Source organism: Dysidea avara, chromosome 6 (assembly GCF_963678975.1).
Source record: "Dysidea avara chromosome 6, odDysAvar1.4, whole genome shotgun sequence".
Lineage (NCBI taxonomy): Eukaryota > Metazoa > Porifera > Demospongiae > Dictyoceratida > Dysideidae > Dysidea > Dysidea avara.
The window spans coordinates 20,690,571-20,701,796 of NC_089277.1; the positions used below are offsets into that span (position 1 = coordinate 20,690,571).

Genomic DNA, 11,226 nt, shown 5'->3' on the forward strand with positions numbered 1-11,226 from the left:
CACTCAAGTCATCTACCATTATCATTTAGTGTGTACCAGAATGTGTCAAGTCCTGCATCAAGAAAAAAGAGGTCTCATAAAGAGATGATGACCTTAAGAAGGTAGCTATTATTTTTTAGCTGACCTAGCTGTTTTGATAAGTCATGAAATAGATGGTTGGAACCTAGGTATTGTTACAATGTGAGAGGTGGTCTTTGTAAAGAGGGTGGTATTATAAAAGGTGACCATGAAGTGGTCTTATAAGATCAGTATGCCTTAGCCATCTTTGAAATCTAATTACAAAGTGGTCTTTGTGTGGAGGAGGTCTTTATAAGAAGGTGGTCTTTAAGAGGTGGCCACTATACAAGGGCTTTACCCTAGGTTACATTTATGTGACGATTTGACCATTTCCATTTCCACTCTCCGTTTCCAGTTTCAATTTCCACGGTTTCCAATTGTCCATTTGACAGGACACTACTCTATGTAGAGGGCAATTGGAAACAGTGGAAATAGAAACCGGAAACGGAAAGTGGAAATGGTCAAATTGTCATATAAATGTACCCTTGGGCAAGACCTTTGTTTAATGGCCACCTCTTAATGACCACCTTCTTATAAAGACTACCTCTGTACAAAGACCACATTGTAATTTAATCTCAAAGATAGCTAAGGACCACTTTGTGGTCACCTTTAATAAAGACCACCTCTTTTTTTTACATGGTAATATTTGGTAAGCTTCAAACATGTATTTCATGACTCATATCAATGTCATCTCTTTGTCCATACTTCACTCAAGTCATATACCATCATTGCTTAGTTTGTGCCAGCATAGATATGGTACCATGCAAAAAATATATTCCATGCAAGTGAAATGTAGCTAGTACACTACAATTTACTGTATCAAGAAAATATGAGGTCTCATAGGAGCACTGTAAATTGATGGTATGACTCCTGCGGTCACTTAGTATGCAAGATGATGACCTTAAGAATCTAGTCCTTTTAGTTGTATAGATAAAGCGGTCATGACATACGTAGGATGTTTGGAACCTACCTATTATTGCAATGTGAAAGGTGCATGGTCTTTGTAAAGAGGTGATCTTTCTAAAAGGTGACCATGAAGTGGTCAGTATGCCTTAACCATCTTTGAGATCTAATTACAATGTGGTCTTTGTACAGAGGTGGTCTTTATACGAAGGTGATCTTTAAAGAGGTGGCCAATAAACAAGGGTTTTACTCTAGGGTGCATTTATATGCCATTTGACCATTTCCGTTTTCTATTTCCATTTTCCGTTTCCAGTTTCCATTTCCAATTTCCCCTGTCAAATCGAGAAAATTGATCAAAGGAGGTTCCCTGAAACTTGATCCCTTGTTATGTGGTCAGTGTAAACATGATAGCCATACCTGAAGTACACAGCTGGTAGTTGTACAGGAGGAAATATTTTGTGGATGGGAAACTGTATAATATCCCAGGCTGCTTCACTCTGCAGATGTAGCAAACATTGTGATACTCAGAGATCTTGTCCACCTGGCCTGAACATAGTGCCAAGGTTACCTGATCACAGCCTTTATGTACATACTTCAGTACACACTTGATGGAACTGATGGACATGCATACTTAAACAATGCAGTGGCAGTTTAATGCTCAAAAAAGGCACTAGCCTGTTGTCAATCTCCTAGGTAAACCAAGAGCCACTTCTGTTCGTTAACTCCAAGAGCTACCAAACAGCCATTTTCCTAGAGCTACCAAATAGCCATATTCCTCCTCACCAAATGGCTAAAATGTTTCCATTATTAATATTATGTGTCATGATATTTTCTGTAAAGCATGACAAGTACTTGGCTTTGTAAATAGTGAAAATGGCAGTAAGAAGGTCAGAAAAGATCATCCTGGGGGAAGAAGTTACTAAAGTACAGTAATTTGGCTTGATGTAGATGGGAGAAAGAAACATAGCTCAGTCTATGGAATGTGGTAGCAGTGGATTTGTTACTAGCATTCAAGAAATTTGTTATATGTTAACCCTCCCGAAAGTGGTTGCTGTTTTGCTAAGTGCAACTTTGATTAATACTGATGGTACTCGGGATAAGATTAGCACTACAGTAGAAGAAATGACTGACAGTGCAACCAGAACTATTGAGAGCACTCCTGGAACAGCTTAGGATACTTCTGGAAACAGTTGAGGATGTTCCTGGAACAGTTTTTAAATGACTATGAATGGACAAACACCCCACACATTAATTTTGAGAATTGATGAAAGCCAATGGAGGCAGACTTTGATACAATTAAAGATGAATCAAGACTAGATGACGATGCATGAGGTGACAGGACATTTGACTCTGTGAGTATTTGCAGATACATAAATACCTGTTTGGCAAACAAACTAAGAACCTAGTGGGTGCTAGTACTGTACGTACTTGTATGGAGCAAATGGAAGTGGTTTGCTGCCTTTTTCTAAATTGTCATGTGATGATATAGCATGTGAGATGCTAGTAGCTAAAAGTACTGTCCCATGCCAATGGAAAAGCATGGCTTAGTTCTGTAGACCTTGACTGTCAGCAAAACTACTCACCTTCAGTAATTTTTTTTGATAATATAAATGACACTACAGTAGTTTGTGCTACAGTATATACATGTACACTGGAAAATTCAGTGAAGTATACAGTACATGAAAATTGTATGAATACAAATGTACACTTCCTCCCAACCCAACATGTTTCATACCAACATGCAAAAGCTCACTTAGATAACACTATGTCACAAATCATTTTGTACATTGTTGGTTCTAAGTAAAGTTAGTCTGTACATGTATTTGGCATTAGAACTTAAGAATTCGGCGGCATCGACTCTACCTGATGGTGTTACTATTGCCAGGCGTTCAACAACGTCCTTGGCAAATGACTTCGGGGACATAGGCTTCTTCTTGGGGGTCTCACCGATGAAATCCGCAGACACATCCAGGAGACTACTGTCCATGTCTTCAATAGTATTAGAACTTAAGAATTCTTAGGAACTAGTAAAGACATCATCATTGGAGAAATGAAATGATTTGTCAGAACTAATTCAAGATTTGACTCGTTCTTGGAGTTTAAGAAAAAACATAGAATCAATCTATTAAAGAGAGGGTACTCACATAAAGTCATTAATCAGCAAATGAATAGAGTTAAGTTCTCAAATAGATCTCAAGAGCTTAAGTCACATTGCAAGGTTGGAATTTCTAACAGAATAACCTTCATTACAAGGTTTTCTAAAGTAGCACCTAAGGTTATGGGAATCATTAAAAAGTACTGGCCGAACATACAACGGACCAATTGCTTTAAAAATAATGTTATCCCATTTCCATTCCTCACATTTAGGAAAAATCGCAATCTAAGGTCTCACTTAGTCAGAGCTAAATTAAATGGAGTTGACTGTGATGAGAACTCTCCCCCTCCTATTAAAATGGAAATTAAATAGGCCTCTGTTTATGGTGTATTTTACTTGAACAGATGTAACAACTGTTAGACACTACCCTTACAAACACATAATAGTTAGATTAACTTGTATCTTTTAATCATATGATTCTATTTTATTCACCCACTAATCTATAAATTAAATCTCGTGCACTATAAAGTACATATGGTTAACACACGCACACAATAAAACATACCTTTTTTATAATAGCAACCACTTTATTCGTTGCGCTTTTCATCATCGCTTTGATCCCAGTTGAATGATATGAAACAACGGTAGACTAGATACACGTGATTTCACCAGTCACGTGAGTATACACAGTATCTTTCCCTCAAGCCACTGACTACAATTTTTTAAAATCCACAAACTGTCATTGGCCACCCTAGCACATTTGCATAGTTACGCTTTGAACAACCATTTTAGCTGCTTTATTTTGAACTAAGACTCTTATGAGACAAGCACCTTTATATCAAACTACCAAGCTTCGTATCCTCCTGAAGAGGTATACATGTAGTGAATAAAAGTTTTATCTTATCGTAAACTTCCTTCCCCTGTTAGCATTCTACAAAGACCACTCGCTTTGTCGAATAAATTATTTATCGTGTCGCCACTGGAAACCCCTTGGATAACCCCTTCCTAACCACAAATATACGCACGCCGCCGCTTAATTCAAGGTATTCTACAAACATAATTTTTATTTCAACACTTTTCAACATACTTTATTTATTTTTTATCACCAGTTCTCCAACTTAAAGTCATCGTAGAGACTAGCTACTTTCCCCAAGCCCACTAAAATAAAAACAAATTTGGGTAACATGACAAGGTAAGCAATAAATTTATTTCCACTGACCTTAACATTATACATACAGCTCCATACATTCTATTCTTCATTCTTGTGACCTAAGAACATGTCACCTGAGGAAGCTGTCAAAAGCAGAAATGCATTGTGACTAGTATTAAGTTCTTAGTTACCTGACTATTGACAATAATATTGTCAGAGTCTCCTGGAATTCTGAACAACATCAGAGTTCCGTCTACCATCTTCTCTCTCACCAATCACCTCTTAACACATATCTTAACTTACTACAGCATTAAAATTAAACATTTTATTATTTACATTTTTTTCTCTCCACCACATAAGTAGCACTATTGAAGACATGGACAGTAGTCTCCTGGATGTGTCTGCGGATTTCATCGGTGAGACCCCCAAGAAGAAGCCTCTGTTCCCGAAGTCATTTGCCAAGGACGTTGTTGAACGCCTGGCAATAGTAACACCATCAGGTAGAGTCGATGCCGCCGAATTCTTAAGTTAAGCTACTAAGAGTGATATATAGCTGATGTAATTATACGAATGCTGGCTGAAAAGGAGCTGAAAGCCTTTAAAAGATCGATACACTCTTGTAGAATGCTCAAATACTCTAATAGAGCAGTCAGATCATGACTAGCCACAGAAACTAAATAAGAATTAGTTTGGAATAATAGGCTAGACACAAGAATAAAAAAAGAATAATAGGTGATAATTTTGGGAAATTCTGGAAAGAATAATAGGTAATACTTTGAGCATAATGGGCTCAAGCCTAATGTTCAGTTGTTAGTTTGCCTTCAGGTTGCTTTTGTAGCAGGTAGTAGTACATATGCACAATACACCAAGATTTAAAACAGTATCTAGCAGTAATTTCTGTCACATTATGTGATACCATTAAACTCGTCCATCCTATTGTTGATGCTATGCTTGTAGATATGTATGTGCAATGAAGCTAAAGCAGAGATGAAGGCTCATGATCCAACAGTTGTGGGTAGCTGAAAAGGAGCTTTCATTTCGTCACAATGTTTGCTTGACTGGAGAAAAGAATTGCTCATTCACTGTAAAAATGTTACCACAGTTTTAAGTGACTGGAAGCTACATCCTGTCACATAACATGTCATATCTCAGTATTTGGTTAGAATTTTGTAACTCTTATTGTAAAGCCAAATAAGTGTTTAGTAAGTGCTTAAAATTTAATGGCTAGAGAATCATGAAACACAAAGTTACGACAAATCCTTAAAGTTTTAAAAAGTAGACAAATTTTATGTGCCCGCATACCCTATTTTTGCAGGCCCAGTCACGTTCATCTCAGCATGCAAGGAAAAGGTGGTGCATGGTAAAGCTCCTTTGCTGTGGGCCATGCTGCAAGTATTACTTTTAGCAAAGCCAAAGATGAAGGCATGCATATTGAAGACAAGATGCAGACTCCTCAGCTGTCAAATATTTTATGCAGTGTTATCCTGGCTTACAAGTAATGCTTTGTGGAGGGCATGGTACCAGCACTCATACAAAGCATTTAGGTAAGCTAGCTAAGCAAAAGAATTTTTTCCTGCTTTGCAAGATACATGTAAAAATCTTTCTTAATGTGCTTACAGTGAAATATCATTGTCCTAAATGGAATTCTAAACTGTGTGGCTGTTTGGCTAAGAGTTTCTTGTGTGGAACCCATAACAACCTTTCCTACTGTCTCGGTCAGACTCCAGTACCATTGCTTCCCATTTACTTCTACTAGGTAAATACCGCTCACGTGATGTTCACTCATGGATTAGGCTCAGTGTGACTTTCATGGTCTAATTTATTGTACATGTGGTAACTGTTAAGCTGATGATGTGTTGTGTTGGGGTGAAGAGTAGAGCTGGATGGTATTGAAAATGCATACCTTCTCTAAAAAATATCACAGTATCAATGTAAAAGCCATTGGTATTAAAGTAACAGCCATTTATTGTACCTCAGTAAAAAATGCAATACCTGTGGTAGCTTAGCAAGCTTCAGGTACAAATTAAACTTGTATACATAGTTTGGTTAGCTGGCTACATCAGCACCTGCCTACAAACATTGTCATATGTCTGGTTATCCTATAAATATGGGATGGAACATGCCCACTGGGTGGCTATACTGTGCAGGTCAAAGCCATTACTAACAATACTAGTCTCGTATATCACCTGGCACTAATGAAGAGTACAAGCCAAAGAATCTGTTTACCTGCCCATTTCATTTCTTTGCATATGAAATAGAGTGTAACAACAAAGCTACTCACTGCGGTGTCACAGAATATTCACACCGATTTTGGAGTTCAGACAGTGGCATTTTGATTACTGTACCCTGAAACTTTGCATAATGTGCTGACAATGTAGAAAACTTGTTAACAAAAGTCAAACGAAATGACATGTAAGATTAGAATTGCATATACTTGCGTAATAGTATTTGCTAAGCATTAGTCAATGGCTTACAATGTTTCTCGGGCAACTTCTCTGATGTGTACCACCTCTCAAGTATTATCCTTGTATAGAAGACACCTAAAACTGTTAGGCAAATTGCTAGCATGATAAACAAATAACATTTTCCATAGCTACATGTATGTTCAAAGTTCTCTTTAGAAAATTACTGATACCAGCGTCTTAATTTATTACAGGTATCATGATGTCCCTATTAAATGTATATAGCTATGAAACGACAACTCCATATCAGTACTTGCATTTTCAGATATTTACCAGGTAAGTACATACAATACAGTCCAAATATAACTTCACACGTGCGTGGAATTTTTAGCGTGGCACCACGCAGTACCACGGCACCTGCCATGGAACAGTGTTGCATGGCCCATGCCAGGTTTATTGTGTGGCCCTCGCCAAGTTTGCTGCATGGTACACGCGAGTAGTGTGCCACACATGTCCCTCACTGGCTACAATGCATGGCTGTCAACCACATGTGTGTACAGTTGTATAAACAACAAATTCTACAGTAGTCACGTGTACAGTACTTTGCAATAGGGCTGGGATGAAGCTTCAAATGTTTCGTGGGTTCAAAGTTCAAGTAAACTTTGAATTATAAAAGTATCCTTCGAAGCTTTATAATGCATTCACAGTTTACGAAAAGCTTACAAAATAGCTTTGCTATCTTTATTGCAGTCGGCTCTCAGTCAGAGAGGATTATAACTAGTCTTCGTTGATCTGACATTATGTCAGATCAAAGTCAAAGTTGATCTGACATGATCTGACATTGTATGGCAATGCTTAGCAACATGCCTAAGCATGCCAAGTTGTGGCATACCCCAAGAAAAAAAAGGATTTTCAAAGCTTGGATGTGAGTATTTTGATACCCTAAACTCCTTCAGCAACCATGCACTGTTACGTTGTAAACCACATACATATAAATCTGTAATAATAACATTATGATGATTTATTTTGATATGAAATTATCCAATGTGATGTATTGTGTTATGGTTTTAACTGCAGGACATTTAAAACCCCTTTAGAAACCACTGAAATAGTATGTGAGCGTGTGGTAGAATGATACAGATTGCACTTCACTGAAAGGTGCAGGTTCGATTCCCTGAGTCAGACAACTTTTTTTTTTTGCTTTTTTTGAGCCTTTTAGGTACACCTTTTTAAAAGCTGTTCGACTGCTCTATTAGAGTAGCTGACTGTTCTATTACAGTATATCGATCTTTTTTAGTGGAAATCGGTTGAGTAACCATTAGGGAAAGCACATTAGCATACCGTAAATTATCGCGTAATCTATATCACGTGATTAGTCTGGTCTTCCTGGCCACAAGGTAATGATGAAATGCCTCGCGGAATACAGTACAGATGTTCATACGACTGGTTAGTCTTTTATTTAGGCTATAGATTAGAGTGGTATTGAAGGAACACTTTCCTGAGCCTGTTTCGTGTTGAGGTTAGAGAACTGACTCACTTTAATGTCACATCGGGTAGTAAAAGTTAGGTTAGGGTTAGGGTAAGAGTTAGGCAATCTTTATAATCTGTTAGGTTAAGGTTAGGGTAAGAGTTAGGCAATCATTTCTATTCTGTTAGGATTAGGGAACTGGATACGGGTAGTAATATTAGGTTAGGTTTGAAATAATTTTAAAATATATGTACGAGGTTAGGGTTAGGCAGCAACCCAGAAGTCGATAGTAAAGATAGAAAGCTCTTGCAATTGAATTGGCTTGCAGTGTCTTTACTAGGGCTCAATAGTGTTTGACTTTTATAGCTAGAATTAGTAAATATTATACAAGTAGTCACAGTAGCAAAGCGGTAGTGCATGAGGCTTGAAACCAAGTGGTCGAAGGTTCGATTCCCGCTGTAGTTAATTTTTTTTTCGCTCGAGATTTTTCAGTTTTTTTCTAAGTTCAGTACAGTCTGAAAACATTTTCAAGATGTTTTTTATAGATACCCACCATTGATTTCAGCTAGGAGGGGTATAAAAACGATGCACTGAAATTCACACTTGATGTGGCCTTGGAGCTGCAAGTCCAGAGTGAATGCACCCGGACGATGACGTATCACACAACGTGGGTTTGTGTGACGTCATCAGGTCACATGAGATCACGTGAGCTTTAATTTCGCGGAGTGCTAATGTGCTCTCCCTAACGCTTAGTATCGGTTGGTCATCCTTGACCGTTTCAGTAGGTAATTGGGTGGTCTCGAGCTAATTGGTTGGTAAATGTCCGATGGCTGACCGTTATAATCCACTCTGCTCTCAGTTATTAATCTTTGTGTACCACACCCATTTTTGAACCATTGAAGTTCAGCTTGTTACGATAGTTGTAGCCTTAAAACACCTTATAAAGTGATAGATAATGCATGGAAACATCCTTTTAGCCATTAGTTGGTGTTTACCTATGCATGATTGCAGTATAGCGGACACGCCCATTTGCACAATCGATCGATAACGTCATTCAGTACTGTTGCTATGCACTTTCCAAAATGCTTACAAACTTATTAGAAAGATAAAACTTAAGATGGATGTGCTAAAAACCTGTAACTTGAAAGCTAACACCGAGGCTTTGAATGTTCGAACGTTATACAACTGTATTAGCTAGCAAATGTTCGAAGGTAAACTTCAGTATACACTGTAGCTACAGTAAGTATTGTGCATTGCATTTATTTCATTGTGTCTTACACAGGATGGCCTTCACTCACTATCAAAGTGTTCTGTGGAGGACTGGAAGAGACTTCAGCTTCAGATTCTACTTATACTCTATGCCTGCATTTTTAAGTACTAGTATACGTATCACCATTGCTATATTACTAGTTAATAGAGAAAATGATACAGTATGTACAGGTACAAATAGAATTCAAAACTCAAAGAAAAGTGGCACGTGAGCTAAATGGGTTAATCCGGTTCATCTCGTGGGAGATCCTGTGTTGGTGTGTAAAAGAGACCTGACGTGACCTGTAAAATACAAAGTGTTAGTTGATAAATGCAATGCAGAGTGAATTACAGTAAGTATACAAGTAGTTTGGCTTTCACCTCATGACCATGCGTGGCATTGGCTAATATTAGCCACGCTTGGCAATCAGAGGATTACACGAGTGGCACTGTCATGGCGTGGCAATCTCTTTTTGTACGCGTGGTAATGCCTTGTGCCACTGCATGGCAAAGATCAGTCCCATGCGTAACTTTTGCTTTTGCCATGGAAAAATCACGTGGTGCCACGCCAAAAACACCATGTGAGTCTGAAGTTATAAATGGACTGTACTGTATTTGGGACTTGAAAATATCATTGAATCAGTGCAGCCCTCATCCAGCAAGTGTAAAGAAAAAAAACAAGCTAGTAGAAGTCATTACAATAAAAATACTTACACAAGGGAGAGGGTACATTTAGTCCATACCGAATTCCTGCTGCTTGCTTATTCTAGCATACAGTCTATGTATTAGTACATCATTAATGAATTTCTATTACATCGCATCAGAGGAAATATTAAACAAGCCATATGGATGAAGCTGTACAATAATTGTATGACATTACACACACCTCTATACTAACAAGTGCACAAAAATATTTGGAATTTTCAACTAGAGCAGGGACATCAATAAAAAGTACTGAAGCAAGTTGAAGTAGTGCATGGTATTTAATCATAGTAAAACAATAAGAAGTATTACATCCCTACTGTGCTCAAGATGCCATAACGAAAATATGCAGTAGGGATATAACACTTCTTATTGTTTTAGCTACTGTGATTTAATATCATGCACTACTCCAGTTTCCGTACTTTTTATTGATGTGCTATGGTCCCTACTCTAGCTGAAATTTTCAAATTTTTTGTGTGCTTGTAATTGTTTGTTAACTTTTTTGCAAATAATTATATGACTGGTAAACCCACGCATACTGCATCAAAGAAAGAAATGGCCCCAGCTATATCAATAGTCTGAAAAGTGAAGTATCCATTATGCTTCATTGTCAGCAATCTTCAACCTGTTGCAAAGTCAGCAATCTTCAACCTGTTGCAAAGCAGTTGGAATCAATAACTGTTCGAAAAGCACCTCTGCAATCAAGTAGCCACTATGAAAATACGGACGATTTCCATTATGAAAGGAAGACATCATGTGCTACTGCCAAATCAACCCTTTTCGCTGTCTGCAAATATAAATGGGACACAAAGGAGGACACTGGTAAGTTCATAAAGAGTGTATTGTACATACTGAGGTATGCCAAAAGACACCTCTTGGGCTGAAGCGACATCGAACAGTGAAAAATCAAGTCCGTAGCCTTAGCCGTTATCGGGTTACACTTGTCTGAAGGCATCAGTCACGTAGTCAGTCAGTCGAAAATCTGTTAAATAATTTACAATTCTATAGCAACTTGTTGAAAGCATTTCGGATCGATCTGAAGGCTTGTTCAGGCTTTGTTTTGCCTAACCAATATTGCCTCATCATCATTTGGGGAAAGTGAGGTGGGTTTTTTGGGCAATGTTGCTTCATGGGCCACGCCTATTCCTTTGTGGTCCCTACTATGCAGTACTACTGTATTGTATGATTACTGATTGGTGGT

At 38.0% G+C, this 11,226-nt stretch overlaps 1 long non-coding RNA gene across 1 annotated transcript; it reads right to left on the minus strand.

Moving 5' to 3' along the window:
• Positions 1-4,101: 4,101 nt before the first annotated feature.
• LOC136258624 (uncharacterized) lies at positions 4,102-4,606 on the minus strand. Its single transcript, XR_010702891.1, has 3 exons — positions 4,397-4,606; positions 4,275-4,348; positions 4,102-4,213 (listed from the first exon to the last, which is right to left on the minus strand). It is a non-coding gene; the product is annotated as an uncharacterized lncRNA (long non-coding RNA).
• Between the last annotated feature and the right edge of the window lie 6,620 nt (positions 4,607-11,226).